This window comes from Psammomys obesus, unplaced genomic scaffold (genome assembly GCF_907164565.1).
Source record: "Psammomys obesus unplaced genomic scaffold, mPsaObe1.curated_primary_1811, whole genome shotgun sequence".
NCBI lineage: Eukaryota > Metazoa > Chordata > Mammalia > Rodentia > Muridae > Psammomys > Psammomys obesus.
The window spans coordinates 4,063,366-4,091,210 of NW_026585626.1; the positions used below are offsets into that span (position 1 = coordinate 4,063,366).

The 27,845-nt window shown below is 38.7% G+C and overlaps 1 protein-coding gene and 1 pseudogene across 4 annotated transcripts in view; one reads left to right on the top strand and one right to left on the bottom strand.

Annotated features, from left to right (window-relative positions):
- Supt3h (SPT3 homolog, SAGA and STAGA complex component) overlaps positions 1-27,845 on the top strand; it is a 344,588-nt gene that overhangs the window by 128,419 nt on the left and 188,324 nt on the right. The gene's annotated exons all lie outside the window — the stretch shown is intronic.
- LOC129680728 (60S ribosomal protein L21-like) lies at positions 6,734-7,199 on the bottom strand (annotated as a pseudogene).

Here is a 27,845-nt window from a genome sequence, read left to right on the forward strand (position 1 = left end):
CTCTTCAACCTCTTTAGTTCTTTATATATACTGGATATTAGCCCTCCGTCAGATAAAGGGTTGGTGAAGATTCTTTCCCAATCTGTAGGCAGTCGTTTTGTTTTGATGACGGTGTCCTTTGCTTTACAGAAGCTTTTCAGTTTCATGAGGTCCCATTTATTGATTGTTGCTCTTAGAGCCTATGCTGTTGGTGTTCTGTTCAGGAATTGTCTGCTGTGCCAATGAGTTCAAGGGTATTCCCCACTGTTTTTTTTTTTTTTTTCCTAACCTATTTAATGTGTCTGGTTTTATGTTGAGGCATTTGATCCACTTGGACGTCAGTTTTGTGCAGGGTGATAAGTATGGATCTAATTTTATATTTCTACATGTAGACATCCAATTAGACTAGCACCATTTGTTGAATAGAGCTTCCTCAAGATCCAGCCATACTACTCCTAGGCATATATCCAAAAGGGGCTCAAGTACACAATAAGGACATTTGCTCAACCATGTTTGTAGCAGATTTGTAATAGCCAGAAGCTGGAAACAGCTTAGATGCCCCTCAACTGAAGAATGGATGCAGAAATTGTGGTACATCTACACAATGGAGTATCACTCTTCAATGAAAAATAAGGAAATCATGAAATTTGCAGGTAAATGGTGGGACCTGGAAAGGATCATCCTGAGTGAGCTGTCCCAGAAGCAGAAAGACACACACGGTATATACTCACTCATATAGACACATAACATAGGATAAACCTAGTAAAATCTGTACATCTAAAGAAACTAGTCAAGAGAGAGGACCCTGACTAAAATGTTCAGTCACCATCCTGAAAGGTAAAGAGGAACGACTTCAGAAGAAGAAGAAAACAGGAAACAAGCTAGGAACCTGCCACAGAGGGCCTCTGAAAGGCTCTACCCTGCAGGCTATCAAAGCAGATGCTGAGACTTATGGCCAACTGTTGGGCAGTGTGCATGGAATATTATGTAAGAAGTGGGAAATAGTAAGATCTGGAGAGGACAGGAGCTCCACAAGGAGAACATCAGAACCAGAAATTTGAACACAGGTGTCTTCCCAGAGACTAGGTTATCTCCATGCATGGTACTTGGTTGGAACCATACTTAGAGATAATCTAGAACCCCTGCACATATGTAGCCCATGACAGCTTAGTGTCCAAGTGGATTACATAGTAATGGGAAGAGGGACTGCCTCTGACATAATCTGATTGGCCTGCTCTTTGATCACTTCCCCCTGGGGGGGAGCAGCCTTACCAGGCCACAGCAGATGACAATGCAGCCACTCCTGATGTGATCAGATAGACTAAGATCAGAAGGAAGGAGAGGAGGACCTCCCCTATCAGTGGGCATGGGAAGGGGCATGAGTGAAGAAGGGGGAGGGAGGATGAGACCGGGAAGGGAGGAGGGAGGGCCTTATGGGGGGATACAAAGTGAATAAACCGTAATTAATAAAAATAAATAAATTATAAAAATAAAGAAAACTAAAAACTATTTTAATCACTCTAAAAATATATATTTTCTGAGAAAGTCAAGCTTTTAAAAATTTTTTTCTTCATAATTTACTCATTATATATCCCAATTGAAGCTTCCTCCTTCAACTCCCCTAGTCTCCCCCTCACTTCCCCTCATCTCCTTTACCTAGTCCACTGAAAGGGGGAGTTCTCCACTATTGCCCTCTGCCCATAGCTCTTTAAGTCTCATCAGGACTGTCTGGATCCTCTTCCTCCATGGCCTGGCCAGGCTGCATCATCAGGGGCAAGTGATCAGACAACAGTGAACTGAGTTCATGATAGAGTCAGCCCCTGCTCCCCTCACTCAGAGATCCACATGGAGACTGAGCTGCCAGTCAGCAGCATTTGAGCAGGCGGTCTAGTTCTTCTTCATGAACGGTCCTCCATTGGTACATCAGTCTCTGCAGGACCCCCTGGGCTCAGATCTTTTAGTTTTGTTGGTTTTCTTGTGGAGCTCCTGTCCCCTCCATGTCCCCCTAATCCCACTGCTCTCTTCCTCCATAAGACTCCCTACATTCTCCCCAAAGTTTGGCCCTGAGTCTCATCATCTGCTTTAATCCCTTCTTGGGTGAATCATTTCAGAGGACCCTCTATAGTAGACTCCCATCCTATTTCCTCCCTTCCACTGCTTCTGGTGTCTATCCTGTTTGCCATTCTGAATGATATTTAAGCATCCTCCCTAGGTCCTCCTTAGTGTTTAGCTTCTTTAGGTCCTGTAGGTGGCTGTTCTATATTATACGACTAATATCCGCTTATCATACCATGTATATACCCTGCCTGTCTTTCGTTTTCTGGGTTACCTCACTCAGGATGATCTCTTCTAGTTCCATCCATTTGCCTACAAATTTCATGATTTCCTTGTTTGTAATATCTGAGAAGTATTCCATTATGTAGATGTACCACAATTTCTGTATCCATTCCTCCATTGAGGTACATCTAGGTTGTTTCCAGATTCTGGCTACCACAAATAAAGCTGCTATGAACATAGTTGAGCAAATGTCCTTATGGAATGGTGGGGCATCTTTTGGGTATATGCCCAGGAGTGCTATAGCTGCATTTTGAGGTAGTAAACAGATTGGTGGATCAATGGAATTGGATAGAAGACCCAGAAATAAGCCCACACACTTATGGACACCTGATTTTTGACAAAGATGCCAAAGCCATACAATGGAAAAAGATAGCATTTTCAACAAATGGTGCTGGTCTCATTGGAAGTTCACATGTAGAAACATGCAAGTAGACCCATATCTATCACCCTGCACAAAACTGATGTCCAAGTGGATCAAAGATCTTAATATAAAACCCCACACAGTAAATCTGTGGGAATACAAAGTGAGGAAGAGCCTCGAACTCATTGGCACAAGGAGACAATTTCCTGAACAGAACACCAACAGCTCAGGCTCTAAGATGGACAATGAATAAATGGGACCTCATGAAACTGAAAAGCTTCTATAAAGCAAATGACACTGTCATCAGAACAAAATGACAGCCTACAGACTGGGAAAGGATCTTTACCAACCCTATATCTGACAGAAACTAATATCCAGAATATATAAAGAACTCAAGAAATCAGACATCAACAAACCCAATAATACAGTTTAAAAATGGGGAGCAGAGCTATGCAGAGAATTTTCAACAGAGGAATATAGAATGTCAGGGGCACACTTAAAGAAATGCCTAACATACAGGAGGGCTACTGATTTTTTGGAGTTAATTTTGTATCCAGCCTCTTTGCTGAAGGTGTTAATCAGCTGTAGGAGTTCCCTGGTAGAATTTTTGGGGTCACTCAGGTATACTATCATATCATCTGCAAACAGTGATACTTTGACTTCTTCCTTTCCAATTTGTATCCCCTTGATCTCCTTCAATTGTCTTATTGCTCTAGCAAGGACTTCAAGAACAATGTTGAAGAGATATGGAGAGAGTGGACAGCCTTGCCTTCTCCCTGATTTCAGTGGGATTGATTTAAGTTTCTTTCCGTTTAGTTTGATGTTGGCTATAGGCTTGCTGTATATCACCTTTAGTATGTTCATGTATGTGCCTTGTATCCCTGATCTCTCCAAGACTTTAAACATGAATGGATGTTGGATTTTGTCAAATGCCTTTTCAGCATCTAAGGAGATGATTATGTGGTTTTTCTCCTTCAGTTTGTTTATGTGGTGGATCATATTGATGGATTTCCGTATATTGAACCACCCCCGCATGCCTGGGATGAAGCCTATTTGGTCATGGTGGATGATATCTTTGATGTGTTCTTGGATTCGGTTTGCAAGTATTTTGTTGAGTATTTTTATATCAATGTTCATGAGGGAGATTGGCCTGAAATTCTCTTTCTTTGTTGGGTCTTTGTGAGGTTTAGGTACCAAGGTGACTGTGGCTTCATAGAATGAGTTTGGTAGTGTTCCTTCTGTTTCTATTTTGTGGAATAGTTTAAAGAGTATTGGTGTTAGCTCTTCTTTGAAGATCTGGTAGAATTCAGCACTGAAACCATCTGACCCTGGGCATTTTTTGCATGGTAGACTTTTGATGACAGCTTCTATTTCTTTAGGGGATATAGGACTATTTAATTGGTTTACCTGGTCTTGATTCAGCTTTGGCATGTAGAATCCGTCAAGAAAATTGTCCATTTCATTTAGATTTTCAAATTTTGTGGCATATAGACTTTGGAAGTAAGACCTAATTATTGTTTGGATTTCTTCAGTGTCTGTGGTTATGTCCCCCTTTTCATTTTGGATTTTGTGGATTTGGATAGTTTCTCTCTGCCTTTTAGTTAGTTTGGCTAAGGGTTTGTGTATCTTGTTGATTTTCTCAAAGAACCAGCTCTTGATTTCATTGATTCTTTGAATTGTTTTATTTGTTTCTAATTTATTGATTTCAGCCCTGAGTTTGATTATTTCCAGTGTCTCTCTACTCCTCTTTGGTGTGGGGCATGCATGCAGAGGGTGGAAGAAGGGAGGGGTTGGGACAGGAGGAGGGAGGGAACCACAGGGGGATACAAAGTGAATAAAGTGTAATTAATAAAGAAAAAAAAAAAAGAAATGTCTAACATCCTTAGTCATCAGGGAAATACAGGTCAGAACAACCCAGAGATTCAATCTTATACCCATCAGAATGGCTAAGATCAAAAACTCAAGTGACAACACATGCTGGAGAGGATGTGGAGAAAGGAGAAACCTCCTCCATTGCTAGTGGGAGTGCAAACTTGTACAACCACTTTGGAAACCAATCTGGTGCTTTTTCAGAAAATTGGGAAAGGGAAGCTTTTTAAATATGTGCTTTCTCATGTTTTTAATTTCTATAACATGATTACAGCATTAAAACCTTTTTATTTTGTTGTACTGTTGAAAATCATTACTATTTTGATACCAAAGGTGATATTGATGTGTGTGTGTGTGTATATATATATATATATATATATATATATATATATATATATATTTATAAGTATAAACCCAAAGATACTTTACTCTCTCTTTTTTTTTTCCTCCCAGTTCTCTCCACCTCTTTGGTCTGGCTTTTACAGGGTCTGTCTATCTGTTTAGCCCAATACTAGCCATGAACTTGTGATTCTCTTGTGATCTTTTTCCTCAGCCCCCATTGTTTTGGGATTTCAAAGAAGCACCACCAAGGTGAAGTACAGAAACTTTCTGAAATCATACTCAACCATGTAAGCCTTAGAGCAACAAAAGGGACACAGGATGGTTGTGTTGTGAAACTCTTGAGCCTGTATCTTTAAATGGAGTGGCAAAATTATCCTAAGAAGTGTTTGCATTGAGCCTTTTACCATTCTCGAACTCAGGAAGGGCACACCGTTTTGTTAGTTAAAAAACACATACAAATGTTGAGGATGTCTGTGTGCCATCAAGGGATTGAAAGCGTTTTGTCATCCTGTGATAAGAACAAAACCAGGTGGCTCTGTTATGTGGCTTAGGATGTGGGTTTCTTTGGTTCCGCTAGGCTTAGATACTGAGGGAAACAAGTTATGTATGCAAATAGCATGGACTATTTTATTTGAGGCTCCATTTCACTTTGTAGCATAATTATTGGTCCTAGAATCTCTCATTTTGGCCCTGTTTAAGTGTTTGTAGATAGTCATGAAGATGAATTACCAGTATCTTTTATAAGCTTTTAAAACAATGGATTTCAAAATCTAATCTAATAGCTTTGTGTTAAATGTGCAATGTCTTTAATTATATAATTATATTTGTATATAATTTATATGTATATATAATTACATATAACTTATAATATATATGAACATGACATTACTGAGTAATATGTAAAATTGAATATATTTGTACATATATTACTTTTATCCTTATTCATTTATATGTTAGATAAATTATTTGGTATAAAACATGTATTTTATTACTGGAAATTTATATACTGATAGGCAGAATGTTTAATTATATGTGGTATTATTAGGAATGACTCCTAACAGATACCATACAGGCCCATTGCTGCAGTCCCTAGGATTTCTCCTGAGCACACTGTGACCTAGAATCTCATTCTTCTTAGCCTTTCTTTCCTGTGATTCATTTTGAATACATTCTCAATTAACTTAATAATATAAAACTGATATTTCTATCTTTATGAGAAAATTGTATGATTTTTATGTATGTATGGCAGTTGAAAGGAACCACCTTAGTTATAGATTCTAATCAGTCTGTAAGTTTTTTTTAAAGCTTCTTTTTGTTTTGTTTTATTTTAATTTTGGTGTGCTTTCCTTTTCAGACTCACCTGTTTTCTATTTTAAAATGCCCGTCTTCTGCTTTTCAAATCATATAGCTCAAACACTATCTTCTCTATAGGAATCAGGCACTTAGACATGCTAGCTCTCTTAAAAAAATTATCTTATTTTTAGTTGTTGGGGGGCAGTAGGGTCATGTGCAAAGCAGTGCAGGTATACAAGGAGAGCAGAAGAGTGTGTTGGATTCTTTGGAAGTGGAGTTTAAGAAGGCTGTGAACTGTCTGATGTGGATGCTTGGTACTGATTGATGATGGGTCCTCTGCAGGAGCAGAATGTGATATTAACCTCTGAGCTGTCTCTCTGGCTCTCAGTGTTACCAAAGACAATCTTTAAAGTTTTCTTCTTAGTTTTTGTTTTCAGTTGGTTTTTTGTTTGTTTGTTTGTTTGTTTTGTTGTTGGTAGTGTTCTTTTTTGTTTTTTCGTGGGGTTTTGTTTGTTTGTTTATTTTACAGTCTGGGCCTTTATTTTTGGCTCATCAGGCCATCAACTCATATGGAATGTGCTCCAGCAGCCCTGGCTTCTTCCTGTTGGTCCTCACAAAGTGTGCTTCTTTGGGGTAGCGAGGAGGCACAGGCTGGCGCTTGAGCTGAATCCAGGTGCCCTTCTCCTGGCCTCTTCCTTCTGGTTGTTCTCCTTTCCACACTTCAGGAAGCTGTCCTTTCTCTTATAGTGCTTGATCCTCTTGGCCAGGATCTTGCCCATAACATGCTTTTTCACAATGATGCTCACGGCAAGCTGCATGACGTTGTAGACACATCCAGTTTTGCCTTGGTAACACTTACGGGGCATTCCTTTTTGAGCAGTGCCCAGCCCTTGATCTCTACAATGTCACCCATTTTGTGGATTCCCATGTATGTGGCCAAAGGAAAAACTCCATGTTTCTGGAAAGGCCTGGAGAACATGTACTGAGTGCCCCTCCTCTTCCCCTTTGTGGTCATCATTTTGTCGAGTTACTGCAAGGTGGTTGCCGAGGCAGAAAGTAGTGTTCTTTTTTGAAACAGTGTCTTTCTATGTATCATTAAGAGACCTGGAACCCATCCTGCAAGGCAAAGAGGAAGGACATCAGAAGAAGAATTAAACAGGAAACAAGCTAGAAACCCATCCCGGAGGGCCTCTGAAAGGCTCTGCCCTGCAGACTATCAAAGCAGATGCTGAGACTTATGGCCAACTGTTGGGCAGTGTGCATGGAATCTTATGTAAGAAGTGGGAAATAGTAAGATCTGGAAAGGACAGGAGCTACACAAGGAGAGCAACAGAACCAGAAATTTGAACACAAGGGTCTTCCCAGAGACTCATACTCCAACCAAGTACCATGCATGGAGATAACCTAGAACCCCTGCATGGATGTAGCCCATGATGGTTTAGTGTCCAAGTGGGTTACATAGTAATGGAAAGTGACTGCCTCTGACATAATCTGATTGGCCTGTTTTTTGATCAACCCCCTCCCCCCGAGGGGGGAGCAGCCTTACCAGGCCACAGAGGAAGACAAAGCAGCCACTCCTGATGAGATCTGATAGACTAAGATCAGAAGGAAGGAGAGGAGGACCTCCACTCTCAGTGGACTTGTGGAGGGGCATGAGTGAAGAAGGGGAGTGAATGGGAGAAGAGGAGGGATTAGTTTATGGGGGGATACAAAGTGAATAAAGTGTAATTAATAAAAAACAAACAAACAAAAAAAAGAGACCTGGAACTCATATTTTAAACCAGCTGGTCTTGAATGGTAGAGATCTCCCTTTCTCTGACTTCTGAGTGCTGGGATTAAAGATGTGGCCCACCCAGTCCATTTTTAGTCATTTTTTTTTAATAGTCACTAAGCATCATAATTTAATCATTCTGTTTTTAAAGGTTTTATAATCTTTGGCCTATAGTAAATGTGAATAAATAGTGTGTGTATATTTTGCAGCGCTAGGATTGAATCCCCAGGGCCTAAAAAGTACTAGGATTTTACAAATAAGAAAGATCCTCAGTAGTAAATAAAATTTGAATGGGTGAATAGATTATACAGATATGAAATGACCTGTGTTTTGATACAGATAAGCAAACCAGTATATTCATCCTAAGGCTTTTCTTTGTTTAATTTATTTGTGATTTACAAAGAAAATGTCTTCTCAGACCAAATCTCTTATTTTAAGTAGACTCACAATCCTTCCTATTTGGGTGAGAGTCAGCATGACTATGTAAAAGACTTTGATTGCCAGCTATGTTATTAAGACCTTGATATGGCCATTCTAGTAACTGTAATTAAAGATTTCCTTTACCTCTTACCTAAAAAAGCTTCAATTATATTTTATGTTTATGCTTTCTTATGAGCAAACATTTGAAGGTAAGAGTGCAATTTAAAAAATAAAAGAAAATACAGTAAGATAACTGGGCAAGATAAACCTCAGGTCTGTTCTTTTCCCCCTTACTGTCTTGTTGAAGAAAAATTATTATTCTAAGGATGCCTGAAAATATAAAGATAAAAATCATATTTTTCTTGACTTTTAAATTATGTGAAAGATGTTTTTCCACAACCTGTCAGCAAAACCTTAAGTTGATACAGTCTATGTAAACAGCTTTACGTGGCTACGTATTCAAGTACTTTTTGTGGGGTGATTCATGCTAATTCATGAACCTGAGAAGCTTATTAAGTGAATTGTTTCTTATTGTTGCTATTCATGTCCTTTTTTAAGGGAATCAATCTTTCGAACCGATTGTGTGCCATATACCCGAATCATTGTTCTCTTCAAAAAGTGGGTCAGCAGAAAAGTTTCTGCACTCATGAAGGTTACCTAGGCAGTGGATGTGCTATCTATCTATTAATAAAAGGTATAAGAAAAAGAATATGATAGAAACTGGCATTATCAATATGATGACCAAGAAGAGGTCAATCTGAAAGGGATAATTGCAAGAGCAATTTAGATGAAATTATACCAATATCTAGGAAAAGAACAATTTCCATCTGACAGATAGCAAGTATAAAAATAACCTATAGATGGGAGTGGAGGGGAGATGTTTGATAAAAGTGTAAGGAATATAGTAGATGAAGACACAGAAGCTGCTATTGTTGGACGTAGGAATTATGATTTTATCTAAATATATATTATTGTCCTGGATTGACAGTCTTGCTATGTAGTGCGTGGTTGCATAGAGCTCACGATCCTTCTGCCTCTGCCTCCTGACTGTTGAGGATTACAAGTATGTGTTACCACACCCGACTAAATCTATGTCTTTTTCTTATTGGAGAATTTATGTGGGGACTCATGTCAGAGGATTACTGTAGGTGCATATAGGAGGACAGGGGATATGGGTATGGCAATGGAAAAAGTAGAGAACCAGATAAAACTTATGACCATAGTTTTTGTTGGAGGTGATGGTTGTTTGAATTAGGACATTAGTAATTTGAGGAGTTTCTATGCAATTTTAGAATTATAATTTTGTGGGAGGGCAGAGCTAGTACTCAAACCCAGAACTGTATATATATTAGTCAAGAAATCTGCTGGTAAGTTACACCCCATTCCCATCAGTTCTGGAGATCTTTTCAAGGTAGTTGAATGGACCTGATGTGGAACATAAGCAAAAGAAAGAACTTAGAGAAAATTCTGAGGCCTTTATTCTGGAAATTTGGGTGAATGATAGCACCAGTAAGTTCTGCTATCCTTATGGTAGGATAGTGCTGAAAAGATGGGCTAATAAGTTTAGAAGAGAAAATTTGGATTTGGAGTTTGGATGTATTCTTTTTGTGATGCTAACTTAGTGATTGAATGAGAAAGCCTGCCATTCTTCAGGCATATGCTGGTAAAAGTTAGGCCTCTTATCTATGGAAGTGGTCTCTATTTGTATAACAGAGAAGTTAGGCAGAGACCTGAACTACTTGTCTTCAGAAAAGAAGGAAATAACCATTTGAAAGTGAGCTGCTGCTGCTGCCTTGCAGATAAAGGAAAACTTCTGCGTGGTGTCCCAGAAGTGTTCTATGGTCAAGGCTAGGCAGATTGCTCCATGATGAAAGGTCCAGAGTTTAATCTCTAGAATCCACTTTTTAAAAGCCAAGGATATTGAACAAGTTTATATGCCAGCCCTGGAAAATCAGAACCAGAGCTCCGTGGGGCTTCCTGGCCAGCTTATTTGCCTGTCTAGCCTACATAGCCTCATAGCCTACTTAGCCTACCTAGCTTGTCTACTCTGCCTAGCTTGCCTAACCTCCTGAGCCTGCTTGGCCAGTTCTATGTGTTTGTGTATGTGTGTGTGTACATATGTGTAAAACAGACAGAATGGTATTTGTAAGCCATTTCTAAAATTTTCAGGATTTCATCTCCTGCTTCTAAGGAGTTAATATAGGACATCACATCTACAGGAATCAGAAGAATTTCTATGATTTTGGTATTTTTTCTAATGTTGAAGTTTCTTAAAATATCAACATATACCACTACATGGTGATAGCATAAAATCTTGAAAGTTAAATTTCCAATGTTACATGGAAATGTACTTGTTGGTATTTGCGAGATTGAGAAAATTAGATTACAATTTCCAGACTTGTTTGCACCACAGAGCAACCTCAGGGTTTTTTTTCCTTGCAAGCTGGTGAAACACTGTAAAACAAGAAAAACATTCATAAGAAACTACCAGAGAGTGTCTCTGGAAGACTCCACCCAACAGGGTACCGAAGCAGATGTTGAAACCCACAGCCAAACTTTGGGCAGAGAACAGGGAATCTTAGGGAGCTCCTGTCTTCTCCACAGTACTCCAGCCAAGGACCATGCATGGAGATAATCTAGAACGCCTGCACAGATGTAGCCTGTGACAGCTCAGTCTCCAAGTGGGTTCCATAGTAATGGGAACAGGGATTGTCTCTGACATGAACTCAGTGGCTGGCTCTTTGATCACCTCCCCTGAGGAGGAAGCAGTTTTACCAGGCCACAGAGGAAGACAATGCAGCTAGTCCTGATGATACCTGATGGGCTAGGGTCAGAGGGAAGGGGAGGAGGACCTTCCCTATCAGTGCCCTTGGGGATGGGCATTCGAGGAAGGGGGCTATAGCTGGGATACAAAGTGAATAAAGTGTAATTAATAAAAAATAAATTAATTTTAAAAAAGAAAAAAAAACTTGAGACATCACTTAGGAAATTTGCAAACCAATTATTTTCACCTCATTTTGCTTACTTAATGGGCATCTTTTCATTTCTTAAATATTTAAAAAATTGTGTTCCATAAATGAGCCAGGTATGTTAAAACATTTGAAAAAAAGTGTCTTAATTTTTTTGTATTAAGAATTCAATTTCTTTGTCTCCTGGCTATATTTTTCCTTTCATTGGAGGATCAATGTTCACCATAGGAATATTGGGAGGACTCAGATATTTAGTTCATTGAATTGCTAATCTGTTATGAGCTTGTAGGCCTCCTGGCTCAGGTTAGTTGAGGCAGGGTACTCTCAGGTCACAAATCACTAACATTGCTCTAATTAACAGTTCTTTTAAGCAACTTTGCGCTCCTTCACCACATCAGCTGCATTACTAGTTATCACAGTTAACTCTATCCATGCTGGAGGAGGTGGGAGCTTGTTGGCCTGGAGACAGCCTTCACGGGCTTGTGTTCTTGCACCTCCAAGTTACTACTTCATGCTTTGCTGGAAGACTGGTTGACTTTGATGGAGCTGGCATTAGCATTGCTGGCAGCTTTGTCAAGCTGTGTATTTTGGGGAATACAGTGAGTTCATTGCTGTCCTATTAAGTAGGAGTGTATGTATATGTGCATGTGTATATGTCTCAGAGGGCACGTATGTGTATGTAGGGTATGTGTGAATGTCTCAGAGCGTATGTATTTATACATGTATGTCATGGGGGCATGTTTGTGTCTCAGAGGCATGTATGTGTATATGTGTGCATGTTTGTGTTTACTGTTACAAGAATGCCATTCTCCAAGCTGTGTCTGGATGGGAAGTGATAGTTACCCTGAAAGAGCTCAGTGTGTGGACTCAGCCACTTAACTGCCTCACGGATCTTGGAGAAATCGTGTGACTTTTGGAGACCCTCTCTATCCCTCCCCTGCCTTTTTCTAAAGGAGGCAATGCTAAAACTATTTTTATCCCTTATTGTAAATTAAATTGTTTCTATTCTTAGTTATAACAATTTCTACACTAACCTTTCTGTAGTCAAATACTGTTGAATCATTTTGCAAAGTAAATATAATATCTAAGAAGAGCAGCTTCTTCAGTGTGCTTTTATGAATTTATAAATTTACTCCCATTATGTTCTTCTAAAGCAGCAGTTCTCAACATGGGGGTTGCAACCACTTTGAATGTCAAAACACCTTTTCACAGGGGTTGCCTAAGACCATCAGAAAACACAAACATTAACATCATGTTTCATAACAGTAGCAAAATTAAAGTTACGATGTAGCAGTGAAAAAGAGTTTATGGTTGGGGTCACTACAACATGAACTGTGTTAAAGGGTCGCAGCATTAGGAAGGTACTAAAGCTTAGTACCTCAAGGTATTTGGGGCTTCATGAACAGTCAACAATAAAAATAATGAAATGATAATTTGCTGAGGTTCTTTTTATCAAAATTATTTCTCAAAACTTCACAGTCTGTGAGATAATTTATCAAGGAAAATGCAGTGGTCTTAGGAAAGGATTAAAGGGATTTTATTGTTGTTGTTCTGTATTGTCGGTATTTGTATTTAAAGTCATCTTCTCTGGGCAGACTATCCCATGTGTCAAAGTTGATGAGAGCCTTTTAAACAGTGTGAAGGAGGAGAACTTCCTGAGCAGCAGTTGGGATGACTTGAGAGAATGCAGGAGCTAGTTTAGGGGGCATTTGAATTTGCTAATCCCTGGGCAGAACAGTAAGCCCAGCACTCTTCCCAGCAGCCTGCAGTACTTGCTTTCTGTAATCCCTTCGAAGCAGTGCTCACCAAAGCTGCACTTCACCTGCTGTTCTTCAGATACTCCGCTTCTTGGGAATAATATTGGCTTCATATACTAAGCCACATCACAGTGAAGCCTTCGTAATTAGATTTTATTTACTTTCCACATTTCTACATTGTCAAACCAATCTCCCTTCCATCTGTAGGTCTTCAACATATGATGTATGATAGAATCCCTTCCCCAAATTGATGCTCAGTATTTTTTACTTCACTAGTTGAATAATCCATCTATTCTTAATTTGATTTCTGAAACCGTGGTTGGGCTTTGGAGGAATGGTTATCTTGCTATACCCTGGGTCATTTTTGAAATGTTAAATTTGTCTGGGTTCCCTACTGTGACTCAAGCAGTGTGAGACAACATGGGAGTGCCTAATGAGTGCACCAGCAATTAAACACCTTCCATCATCTATAGTTCCTAGTAGTGACATGTCCCAGGGAGGAGGTTGGGTCTGGGGCAGCATCCCACAAGTGTCTGTCTGTCTGTCCCAAATGCTAAACTCGAGAGAGTGGTTCACTCCGATACCGTCCTAGAAGACTGTACCCTTCTATATTTTAACCAGTTTCATGCATTTTCTCTTCCAGATTCATTTCCCAATTTATGTTTGTTGATGTTGAGTGTCTTGAATTTATGAATAGGGAAACTGAGTTGATACATCTTTGTACATGAAAGTGTAGTATGGTTTTCTTTTTCTGATATATTTTTTAAATATGTATATGTATCAGAAAAGTTTCTTCTTAAACAGGTTGTATATTTTTTAGTTTCTGTTATAAAGTTTCATATTTTCTTATGTAATTTGTTATTGTCAGTGGTAATAAATAGGAAAGCTATAATTTTTGCTTATTCATGTATGTGGCCTGCCTCCTGCTTTCTTAAACTGTAGTCATGCCACTTGCTAAAGCAATCATTATTTCTCCCTTAAGGGTAAATAGTTTATCTTATGTACTTGTTGACAGTTTTTTTTTTTTCTGACATATTTTTTCATCCTTGGCACCTCTTATATTGAGGACTAATGTTTTTTTAATATATATACATATTTATTTATTACAATTTATTTACTTTGTATTCCAGCTGTATCCCCCACCTTCTTCCCCTCTCAATCCTACCCTCCCTCCCTTCCTTATCTCCTTCCATGACCTTTCCCCAGGAGGACTAATGTTTACACCAGAAGTAAGACTTTCTTTATTATTTATTTTAATTTCTTTTTTTTTTTTTTTTACAATTTTTTCATTATATATCCCAATTGAAGGCCCCTCCTTCTTCAACTCCTCCCAGTCCCACCCTCACTCCCTCTTCCTCCCTATCCCTTCCCCTAGTCTACTGAAAGGAGGAGTTCTCCTCCTCTGCCATCTGCCCATAGATTATCAAGTCTCATCAGGACTGCCTGAATCCTCTTCCTCTGTGGCCTGGCAAGTGATCAAAGAGCAGGCAACTGAGTTCATGACAGAGGCAGCCCCTACTCCCCTTACTAGGGAATCCACATGGAAACTGAGCTGCCAATTGGCTACATCTAAGTTGGGGGGTATAGGTCATCTCCATGCATGGTCCTTGGTTGGTGCATCAGTCTCTGCAGGACCACCTTTGTTGGACCAAGCTTTGTTGGTCTCCTTGTGAGGCTGCATTCCCCTCTGTGTCCTTCTATCTCCTCCCTCCCCGTCTTCCATAAGACTCACTGCTTTCAGCCCAAAGTTTGGCTGTGAGTCTCAGCATCTGCTTTGATCCCCTATTGGGTGGACCCTTTCAGAGGACCCTCTATTGTAGGCTCCCTTCCTGTTCCTTCTCTTCCACCATTTCTGGGGTCTATCCTGTTTGCCATTCTGAATGAGATTTAGGCATCCTCCCTAGAGTCCTCCTTATTATTTAGCTTCTTTAGGTCTGTAGATTTTATTATGGCTATCCTATGTTATATGGCTAATATCCACTTATAAGTGAGTGTATTCCATGCATGTCTTTCTGTTTCTGGGTTAACTCAGGATGATCTTATCTAGATCCATCCGTTTGCCTGCAAGTTTCATGAATTCCTCAGATTTTTTTTTAAGATTTATTTATCTTATATATATATATATATGAATGCTCTGTTTTCACACACACCAGAAGAGGGAATCAGATTCCATTACAGATGGTTATGAGACACCATGTTGTTGCTGTAAATTGAATTCAGGACCTCTGGAAGAGCAGTCAGTGCTCTTAACGTTTGAGCCATCTCTCCAGCCAGATTTCCTTGTTTTTAATAGCTGAATTATATTCCACTGTGTAAATGTACCACAATTTCTGTATCCATTCCTCCATTGAGGGACTTCTCTGCTGTTTCCATATTCTGGCTATTACAAATAAAGCTTCTATGAACGTAGTTGAGCAAATGTCCTTGTTGAATGGTGGGGTATCTTTTGGGAATATGCCCAGGAGTGGTATAGCTAGATCTTGAGATAGTACTAGTCCAAACTTTCTGAAAAAACAAAAAAAAAAAAAAAACAAAAAAAAAACCAAACAAACAAACAAAAAAAAAAAACCAGATTGATTTCCCTTCACAATAGCCACAAGAAACATAAAGAATCTTGGTATAACTCTAACCAAGCAAGTAAAAGACTTGTATGAAAAAGACTTAAAGCCTCTGAAGAAAGAAATTGAAGATACCAGAAGATGGAAAGATCTCATAGGCTCATAGCTTAGTAGGATTAACAAAGTAAAAATGGCCATCTCCAAAAGCAATCTACAGATTCAGTGCAATTCCCATCAAATTACCAACAAAATTCTTTATAGACCTTGAAAGGACAATGCTCAACTTCATATGGAAAAACAAGAAACTCAGAGTAGCTAAAACAATGCTCTACAATAAAAGATCGTCTGGAGGTATCTCCATCCCTGATTTCATGTGTACTATATAGCAACAGTAATAAAAACTGCATGATACTGACATAGAAATGGAATCGAAGACCCAAAAATAAACCCACATACCTACGGACACTTGATTTTTGACAAAGATACCAAAACCATAAAATTGAAAAAAGATAGCATCTTCAACAAATGATGCCAGTAAGACTTTTAATAGCAGGTATCTTGTCTTCTTCCTCACCTCATTAGAAATGTTCCTGTGTGTCACTACTGAGTACTGTGTTATCTGACGCTTCTCATTATTTACTGAGACGAAGGTTCAAAGAAAGAATCAAGGGGCAGAGAAATGGCTCAGTCAGTGTCTTTTAGTCACAGTCCTATTGCTGTGAAGAAACACCATGACCAAGTCAGCTCTTATAAAAGCATTTAATTTGGGGCTTGCTTTCTGTTTCAGAGGTTTAGTCCATTATTATCATATAGGGGAGCATGGCAGCCCCTATGTACTGAACACATCAGGTGTTCATCAGGTAGATGACAGAGATCAGAGCCCAGCACCAGTGACAGACTCTAGTGCTTGCTACCAAAGCCTGAGTATCTCTGTTTGACCCTCAGCACTCATGTAAATGCAGAGCTGAGTCTTACACCTAAACTTACTATGCTGTTGAAGTGGAGACAGGAGGATTCCCTGGCCAGCCAGTGTGGTCGAATTGGCAAGCTCAGGTTTCAGTCAGAGACCTCGTCCTAAAATAAAGTGGAGAGCACCTGAAGAGGACACCCTGGGTCTAGCTCTGACCACATTCCCCCACAGATAACCTTTGTCCACTTTCGACCACATCCCCTACTCTATGGAGTGAGAACTAAACATTTTTGATCTGTATTTTGGATGTCTGTTGTAATGATGTGATTAAATCAATCACTCACTAAACGAATTATCTTTATTTTCTTTCTTAGCACCATGGCCAGTTTCCCAGATATCCGTTAATTTTTTATTAGAGTCCTACCCAATTTCAGTAAAAGTGATTTCTACACAAACAGCATCATTTGCATTCTCTTATCATTCATGTGCTGGATGAAAGCCTTTTAGGTGATATCAAGTGCTGCCAATGGAGTTTCCTAACCTTCAAGTACTGTGTCTTTCGGAATGCTTTCCTGCCCTGCTTTCCTTCCAGTTATTGCCGAAGTTAACCTTAAAGGCTGGGGTTGACCGTATTTGCTGCATGAAGATTCTCATCGATGCTTCTTCAGCCCTTTCTCAAGTCAAGAACCTTTGCTATTAGTATTGTTAACTTTACCTCACATATCACAGAGAAAGTATACTCTGTTTTTTTAGAAGTCATGGAATTCTTTCATGTCACCTTTGTGTGTTTATAGCCACTTGGGCATCCCTGTTGTACAGGCTATATAGTGACACAAAATATTGGTTCACTTAATTTTAGAATTTTTAGAACAGTGTTTTAGAAAATAATATATATGCTTCCTATTCCTTATATTTTAGGAAAGAAGTACATTGGCTTAAATCTTCTAAAATATAATTTTGAGAAATAAGCATTGTAAATAGTACATTTTAATCCAGTACTGTTTGTCAGTCATCAAATAGTGTAAATTTGTCATAATTATGGAAACTTAGTATGTAGAGCCTTCTTTCAAGAAGAAGGTTTCCAAAGAATTTTGTACTTCATATGATTCTTGTAACAATAAGAAAGTTATTTTAATGTCGATTTATTATATCTTGTATATCTGCATTACGTGCAGTGATCCACATGGTGAGATCGGCACACAGCCTGTGACATACTTTTCTCCTTCCACCATGTGTGTTTTTAAATTAGATGGAAGGCATCACACACATTTACCCCTGAGCATTTTCTGTCCAAGAATGGTGGGTTTTTCAAGTTAGAAAACCAAGGCTTGTTCATTTAATACTGTTAATTACTCATTAATGAAAAGTATATGGAAATAGTGGTAGATGTTCTTGTTTTAACTCTTACTAGGAAAATTATCTAAATGCAGACACTTATACTCTCTGAGATTGTATTGTCATATCTGAGAAATGAATACACCAGGAATAGCCAGTGGTGTGAGCGAAAAGTGCACTGTGTTAATGTTTTAACAAGTGAAATGTTATCACTAACAGTTAAAATGTAGAATCAAGACAGCAAATGAATAAAACATTAATAAAAATGAGAATAGCATCTGCTTGTTTCCACATGTAATGAGAAATTTGTATCACACTGGGTGCTTAAGAAATAACATTTGATATTTCTATACAGTTAAGACTTTCTATAATCATTAGAAAACTACTTTATCTCGTGAGATTTTTATATTGCCTTCTTTAATTCTATTACCTAGTGTACAGAGATTATTTTACTTGTCATTTGTTTAAATTTAATTTTATGATTAAAATGTAGAGCATTTCTTACTTTCAAGGGTATAGGGGGGATCTAAGCTTTAAAGAGCTGTTTGTGGTTTTGGCTTATACATAGCAACTTGACTGTAATAGTTTCCTTATCAAAAGTAATATGTAAGCAATTAATATGCATGTTTTTAGTTTAACTGTTATTAGACACCCCTATCTACATGAAGTATTGTGGTTACTTTGTAGGCATGAAACACATTGTTAAGCTCAGTCCTATATAAAATATATAATAGAGAAAATATCTTCTTGATTTACTATAACTTTATAAATCACCCTAAAATCAGAAAGAACATTAAGGAATATGCATTACTCATTTTAATGTATATAGAAGACTGTGACATTGGTTTTAAATTGTTGCACCTTCGAGTTTAAAAGATGTCTTCAGTGTGACATAGCCCAGCATCGTTGGGTGTGATTAAGGAAATTTATATTCTCTCAGAAGGAAAAAATCTAAGCAGTGTTGTGATGATAGCAGCAGTGCTGAGATGCTATCCTGGGACTGTTGCTTTCACACTCTACCTCTCTTTCTTTGTACTCAACACATAATACTTTTAAATGCACTTCCTCCTTTTTGTAATGTTTATTTCCAGGAAGGAATCATTTTCAAGTTCAAAGGGGTAAGAAGTACCCTTAAACTACCTTAGATGAGGATTATTTATAGGAAAAATGCCAAGGTAGTACAAACATATGTTCCCATCATCACTGCACTATAGAGTCCAGAGAAGGCAGATGTCAGCTTGGATACTAAGCTAATGAGTTATAAAGGCAAATCTGCTCAGAAGAGTTAAGAAGGCTATAACTTCCTTATGACACAGTTAATGCAGAGGCAGTTCTCCCAGTAAGACAGTGCAGGAAGGCAAGTCAGACAGCAAGCATTCCTTCTGGAAAGGTCATTATTTTCAGTCACATTTTGTATATGGAAAATAATAAAGTCTTGTACATAGAAAATGTTTTAAAAGATGCTAGACCTAACCAAAAATATCACCATACAAAGTACAAAGTTAATGTAAATTTACTAGGATAAAAATAACTGTCTTTCTGTAAGTCATCAGTATGGAATTCAGAACTCAGAATACTGTCATTTATAACACCTTCAGAATGCATCAAAGATCTGAGCTGTAAGTATAGCATCTGACTGCTGATTTCTTTTGTTTGTTCTTGTTTTTTGAGATGTGGTTTCTCTGTGTAGCCTTGGCTGTCCTCCTGGACCTGCTTTGTAGACCACGCTGGCTTTGAACTCACAGCCATCTGCATGACTCCCTGAGTGCTGAGATTACAGCCTTGTACCACCCTGCCTAGCTAGCATATGGCTTTTGAAAGCGCTGCTTAAATTTATTTTTATTTTTTTAATCTGGCTTATATTTTTTATAATAAAATTAAAATCACAGTAGGATTAATAAAAAAATTAGCATCTCTGTTCTATGAAACATAGCCAAAAGTTTTTGATGGAACAACAAAAAGTAGAGCCAATAAGATGGCTCAGTGAAGAAAGGCCAAGTCTAAGAAACTGAGTTCAATTCTTAGAACATTTGGTAGAAGGAGAAGGCTCCTTCAAGTTGTCCTCTGACCTCCCCAAGTGCACCTCCCACACACACAACACAGGACAATACAGCATGTGTGCATACATACTCACAGGGACAGAGAGAGAGAGGGGGAGAGAGAGAGAGAGAACACAAAATTGCAAGCTTTATAGTATCTTATTTTAAGATTTACCAACTATAACATGTTTTAAAAGATACTAGACCTAACCAAAAATATCACCATACAGAGTACAAAATTGGATCATACAGCACAGGACTGGCAGCAGGGTAGACAGGTGGATGGATGTTAGGAACAGAGTCCAGAAACAGACCTGCATGTGCAGCCATTGTTTCTGCAAATGTAGCAAGGTGATCCAGTGATGGAAAGATTTGTCACAGATGTATGCAATGCCTGTATCTGACAAAAGCCAAACTATGTGTGTGTATGTGTTCACAGAAATATAATTTATAAGGCTCCCATAGAGCCCCATCCAAAAAAAAAAAAAAAAAGAAACAAGGAAAGCTAAGTAAACTAATAAAAACTTGGCAAAGATTTCAACCAGCACTTCAGGAAGGAAGGCATCCAACATGCCAATTAGCACGTGGAAATGTGGTGAATGTATCCTTTAACATATAAAGTATCCTCAGATACCATATACACCCTCAGCAGTAGCTCCCTACTTTGTGCTGATGCTGTCTTAGTTTTCTGTGCTTTCTTCTCTGTAGTGCTGGCTCTCCTCCCTTCCTCCACCTTTTGAAATCTAGTGGGGTTTTGATGATGTGGGCCACTCGGTTGAACATCTAGTACTGCTTTCTCTTTTGTGTTCTCACTTCGACCCACGACCCTTCCTGCTCCTTGACAGTAAAAAACGTGTGTGTAAATCCTATCAGGAAATAGTTGTAGAGCAAAATTATCACTGTTTCTTTTATTTGCTGACTGGCATGACTAAATATGCATTTTAGATTAATCCTACATCCCAAGAAATGATATAGTTAAGGGTTTAGTCTCTTTCATTTTTTAGTTGGTAAGAAATGCCTATAAGAGTGAGTGACACAAAGAAATGCTTAATACATGCATGTTGAGTGAATGTCCTACATTTGTTCACTGTTATCTGTAGGGAATTGTTTCCAGGATCACCATGGTTACCCTGATCTACAGCTGTTAAGGAACATTTGGGGAAATGAGCATAGTATTTACATATTACTTCTCACATATGCTCTATTACACTTCAAATAATCCCTTGATTTTTTACTATATCTAATGCAATATAGTGCATTTTATAATGCATAATATATTAATATGTCATATTTGTAATTATACTATTTAGGGAATAATGATCAGGAAATTTTAAAAGTCTATACACAGTACAGATTATTTCCCCATCTTCTGTTCTTTCTTTGATTTAAAATATTTTAGATGGAATATTGTATGAGGCCACATATTTAGAGCCTGTCAGTAAAAAAGGGCTCATGTGGTATATTTGAGAAAGACACTGACTATGGCTTTTAAGAAAACATGAATATATCATGCTCAGAATCCAGAACTTACAAACTGTTACCATGAAGGTAGGTACTATCATGGGATCTAGTGTTCTTATTCTTTCTAGAGATGGAGAATGACCTAATTGTGTGTGTGTGTGGGGGGGGGGGGTCTCTGCAAACACCACAACCAGTAGAGTAAGGATCTCACATGATACAAGAGGAAATCTGGTTTAACATGACTCAGTAGCCAGTGTTGGTCCAAGCTTCAAGAGTCGGGCCCAATGTAGTTGAGTTCAGTTATATTTAAGCACAGCACAATTTGAAAAAGTTTCCTGGCGATAATTAACTCAATCCCCTGTACACAGTAAAGCTTAAGACATGACTACATCAAAACTCTTTGTGAAGTACATGCGACCTCTTCCATAAAGATGAGATATATCGACTAAGAAACAATGTTCAAGATAAGGATCAGGGGAGAATGACTGAGATAAACCTAAGAGTCTGTGGGAGCCAGATGTGGCCTGACCAGACAGCCCAGACGTCACCAGGGTATTAACCACATCCATTCCCAGCCTTCTTGGAAGAAAACAGTTATGAATCTCTTTCTTTGAAAAGAGAACAGTATGTGTTTGTGTTTAACATTCCTGTTTCCCTACTGCTTACCTGTAAGCACAAGGATACCATGCTCTCCACACTTAATGGTCCTCACTCTAGAACTAGAGTCTCACTTTGACATCTCATACTACATTGTTCTGTGTATCTGTCTGTGTCTTTGTTTATATGTGTGTACCATGTACAGACTATCTAATATCTTAATCTGTCACTTTCCACTTCTGTAAAATGGAAGTCTCAGTACTCACCTCATAGTATTATACTGGGATTAAATGATATAATAACGTTAGGCTCCTGTGAAGACTGTCAGGCACAGACTACTCTCCATCATCCTTTCCCATTGCTAGTATTGATTTTAGAAAGAAAATGAACCAGGCACAGGGTTTGAGAATCATTATCTTTTTGTCAGAGTATTCTTTTTTAAATTTAATTTTTAATTTTTTAAACAATTTATTCATTATATATCCTGATTGAAGCTCCCTCCGTCAACTCCTCCCAGTCCCACCCTCAATCCCTCCCCCCCCCCCTCCCTTTTCCCTGGTCTACTGAAATGGGGTGTTCTCTTCCTCTGCCATCTGCCAGTAGCTTATCAAGTCTCATCAGGACTGTCTGGATCCTCTTCCTCCTGGCCTGGCCTGGCTCCATAGCCAGGGGCAAGTAATCAAAGAGCAGGCAACTGAGTTCATGACAGAGGCAGCCCCTGCTCCCCTTAAAAGGGAATCCACATGGAGACTGAGCTGCCAATTGGTTACATCTGAGCAGGGGGTCTAGGTCCTCTGCATGCATAGTCCTTAGTTGGTGCATCAGTGTCTTCAGGACTACCTGGGCTCAGATTTTTTTAGCTTTGTTGGTCTCCATATGGAGCTCCTGTCCTCTCCATGTCCTTCTATGCCTCCTCCTTCTTTGATCAGACTCCCTGTGCTCTGCCCAAAGTTTGGCTGTGAGTCTCAGCATCTGCTTTGATCCCCTGTTGGATGGATCCTTTCAGAGGACCTTATATAGTAGGCTGTGATCCTTTTCCCTGTCTTCCGCTGCTTCTGGTATCTATTCTGTTTTCAACTCTGAATGATATTTATTTTTTATTTTTACTTTTTTAATTTTATTTTTATATTAATTACAGTTTATTCACTTTGTATCCCAGCTGTGGCCTCCTTCCCATTCCCTCCCAATTCTACCCTCCCTCCCTCATCATCTCCCATACCCCTCTCCAAGTCCACTGATAGGGGAGGTCCTCCTCCCCTTCTATCTGACTCTACCCTGTCAGGTCTCATCAGGACTGGCTGCACTGTCCTCCTCTGTAGCCTGGTAAGGCTGCTCCCCCATCAGGGGGCAGTGATCAAAGAGCCAGCCACTGAGTTCATGTCAGAGACAGTCCCTGTTCCTCTTATTAGGGTACCCACTTGGAGACTAAGCTGCCATGGGCTACATCTGAACAGGGGTTTTTAGATTATATTCTTGAATGGTCCTTGGTTGGAGTATCAGGCTTAGAAAAGATCCCTCTGCTGAGATTTTTGCATCCTCTCTGGGGTCCTCCTTACTGTTTAGCTTCTTTAGGTCTATAGATTTTAGTATGGCTATTCTGTATTATAGGCTTAATATCCAATAATAATAATTTAAGGATTGGGTGTTTACCATGCATGTCTTTCTGTTTCTGGGTTACCTCACTCAGGATGATCTTCTGTAGTTCCATCCATTTCCCTGAAGATTTCATGATTTCCTTGTCAAAGAGTATCCTTTTTTTTTTTATAATTTTATTTTTTCACAATTTATTCATTATATTTTCTGATTGAAGTCCCGCTCTCCCAACTCCCCCCCCAGTCCCTCCTTTTATCCCTCTTTCCCACATCCCCTTTTCCTAGTCCACTGAAAGAGGAAGTTCTCCACCTCCTCGTAGCTTCTTATGTCTCATCAGGACTGCCTGGATCCTTTTCCTCAGTGTCCTGGCAAGACTGTATCACGAGGGGCGAGTGATCAAAGAGCAGGCAACTGAGTTCTTGACAGAGGCAGCCCCTGGTCCCCTCATTCAGAGATGTACATGGAGATTGAGCAGCCAATCGGCTACATCTGAGCAGGGGCAAAGAGTATTCTTAAGACAAGCCTTTTCTTTTTTTCTCTCTCCACACCATATCCTCCTAAATCAGGAGTTCAGTTCTAGATATGTGCATTGTGGAGCACTGTAGTTGTCTTTCAGAGCCCTTGATATGAAGGTGAGAGAGGTCCCCTCCCTGCAAAGTTTTGCTCTAAGCCTGTTTTGCCATAGTTTTTGTTTGTGGTAACTATCATGCATCTTCTATAGGGCAAGCCCTCCACCCTTGGCATCTCTCATGCTGCCATTCATATCTTTTGGTGGAGCCTTTAATTATCAATCTCAGAACATCCTGTAAATCTTCATTAGGAAATTCCTTGTGAAGGTTTACTGAAAAGTAGTTACTGTGAGCTGTGTGTGTAGCAGCTGTTTGCCTAACTTAAAAAAAAAAATGACCATTTTAATTTGTTTTAAAAATATCTACTGGCACCAGTTCTCATTACAGATGTGTGGTTGTAACATTTCATTTTAAAAATGTGTATCCATCTTTTTTCAGTTCCAAAGGAGTCCAAAGAAACCATCTCAAAACCTTAAAAATAACCACTAAACCTACAGTGTTTTGGGGTTTTAAAAATTCTCGAGGGAGGACATTTTTTATCTTGGACCAAAGCTTCATGCAGGGTGGCCCATTTAAAAGAGGCCCTGTGCACAGCCACATTATTAAATGGGAACGTTTTAAATGGGCCACCCTGTAAATCAGGGCTTTTTCCAGTGGGCATTTACTCCCTTGCACACTTGAGAGGGTGGTGCAGGTTTTCAGTTGCTGCGCTTGATAAGCAACCCTGTACCATAAATGTGCACATCCAGGTGACAAAGAATTCAGACATCGGGCAGAAGCTTGCAAGTTCATACTGTGGGATGTTACATTCCCAAGATCTTCTGGAAATTCCAGCCAACATTATGCAGATCTTTTTCGAAAACATTTTTAGTGGATGAAACACAAATCAACTGGAAATGACTTTTGATTTAAAAAGTAATACAGCCTTGGATTTTCTTTTACCTGAAATCTTTTAAATCAGGAGACATATCCTTCCTTTAAATACTGTTGACTGCGTAGTACTTGATCTTTTCAGTCTAAAGATTCCCAACATATTATTCTTTTGAATTATGTTTGTAGACACACACACTTTACTAGAATGAGATCTTACTTGAGCAGTAATCTCTGTAATTCAAGTTTTGTTGAAAGCCCACCCAAATTTACAAGGCAAGGGTATAAATGGAAGTCTGTATAATATTTGTTATCCCAAATTCTCCCCAAATCACAAATCAAAACAGAAAGAGAAACAAAAGAACGGATAATTGGCACTGTATGAAAAGGCGCTTTGCCATGCCATAATCTGTTATGTCCATGTTTGGTGAAGTGACTTGAGACCCTCAGCATTCCTGCCCAAAGCAGTACCCATTTCCCACCTGCAGTAAAACAACCACAGGCATTATGGCATTCTGCCTTTTGAGATGAATGGGAAAGATTTCCCTAGGACCTGTGTGGTGTCATGAGATTAGCTATGTTGGCCACACTGCCAGCAGTGCATTTTGAATTTGCTATGTTTATGGCATTCGACTCAGGATAGGCTTCTCTTTACCATACTCAGGTGATGTGGTTAAACCCGCATCTATCTATAATCTACTGAGTGTTGAACTGCTAACTTCAGTTGTAAACATCAGTGGGATCGACTCTCCAAATTGTTCCTTGTGTTTCTGCAATCTACATACAAGGGGTTACTTTTTACTTTTTTAGAGGTCATAATTGTTGCCAAGAGCGACAATTTATTTGTTTTTAGTCTGAGAGCATTTCAAGCTGTTAAAATTTGAGGATGATGGTTAATGGCTTGCTTTAGGAGTATCCATCATATTTAATTCTATATACTATAGAAAATAAAGCTGGAAGGGCAGATTAGAAATGATTCCTGATAAAGTGAATTGGAATCCCAGAAGGGTTAGTAAAACAAGATATTGTAATGGTTGCTATTGCCTAGGTTGATCATTTTCCGCTGGAGGAATATAAAAAAACAAAAAACAAAAACCTCAAGTTAAAAATGGAGTAGGCTTTTCTTTTTCTTCCTTTTTTCTTTTTTATTTTTTTAGCACACCTGGTAAGCTCACATTTTTAGGTTCTCTGAAAACAGAGTACAAATAATTTGAGTGTGTTTCAATAGTCATAGTATTCTACATTCTGTAGAAAAATTTAAGTCAATGATTCCTGAATACAAAAACAAAAAAAGACTCTGACACAGCTCTTATAATAGCCTTCATTTTGTTGTTTCACCTTACTTTGTACATAATGTCTTGACTAAGCAATATCACATCTAATCTTTCCTCTCCCCATAGTGGAGTGAGAAGTTGTGCTACCAGACCTTACTAACTAACCATTTAATGAACATGTAAATGCATAACTAACAAAGTATAGGTTATTTCCTTAATTTTTATGTGCAGTGTGTGTTGTATATGTATGCACAAGTATGCATATACATGTAGAGACCAGTTAAGAAGATTGCATGTCTTTCTTTATTCTTCTTCATCTTCTTCTTCCTTTTTTTTTTTTTTTTTTTATTTTTTTTTAAGGGCAGTGTCTCTGGCTGAACCTGAATCTCACTGTTGGTAAGGCTGGCTGCCAATGAACTTCTGGGACCTACCTTTTTTCTAACCCCCAACACTAGGGTTTACTGGCACTTGTGGCCATGGACAGCTTTTCAGTAGAAGCTGGGGTTTGGAAATTGGATTCTTCTGCTTTCAGGACATGTACTCTTACTCACTGAGCCATCATCTCCCCAGACCATTGTTTTATTTCTTAATGTGAGACTTAATTATGCAAAAGTAAACAAGAGTGACATGGATCTAAATGAATGTTTTATATGACTATGCTCCCTCTGTTTTAAAAGAAGATGATCTTAGAGATCATTGCCTGTCTGGTCCTAAATAAGGACCACATAGACTTAATGTCCCATGACACCTTTTGGATATTCAGGATCCAGGACCTAATTACTGAGGCACCTCATCTTCTGCATTCAGGATGTTTTCATTTTACTCCAAAACAAGAGGGGTAATTAGGCCTTTGTCTTTCCTTCTACCTATTAGCCATTGACCAAACTATAACACTCTTGTTTTGAAGGCAGAAAAGAGACTTACTTCATGTATTATGCATATAGAGTTGACTTAATGTTAGCTTGACAAGTATGTATAACCTATGCTTTATTTTATTTTGCATTTAGTCATTTTATTTACTTATTTTATTTAATAATGACAGCTGTTATTTGAGTCTTGTAGAGTTACACTACTCTGATCTGTTTCTGCACTGTTTCTAGGACGTCTTTAGCAAAGTTTCAATACTGTAAGATAACAGCAATTTATTTTCCACAGTCTGAGGGTTTAGGTGTTAGCCAGGTATGGTGACATGTGTCTGTAATCCCTGTGAACTGGAGGCAGGAGGATCAGGAGTTCAAGGTCATGCCTCCTGGCTGTATAGCAGTTTCTAGGCCAGCCAGGGCTACATGTGTTCCAGTTCAAATAAATGAGTCTAGAACCTTTCATGGAGAAGCTGTATTGCTGTCCCTGCTCCTCTCTGGCTGAGGTTCTTGGCATTCCTTGGCTTCCAGTCTGACTCTAGATGCATTGCTTTCTCCTATAATGTTCATACTAGTTTTTCATCTGTGTGTTTCTTGTACCATTTTTGCCTTTTAATCAGGCATATTATATTATATTATATTATATTATATTATATTATATTATATTATATTATATTATAT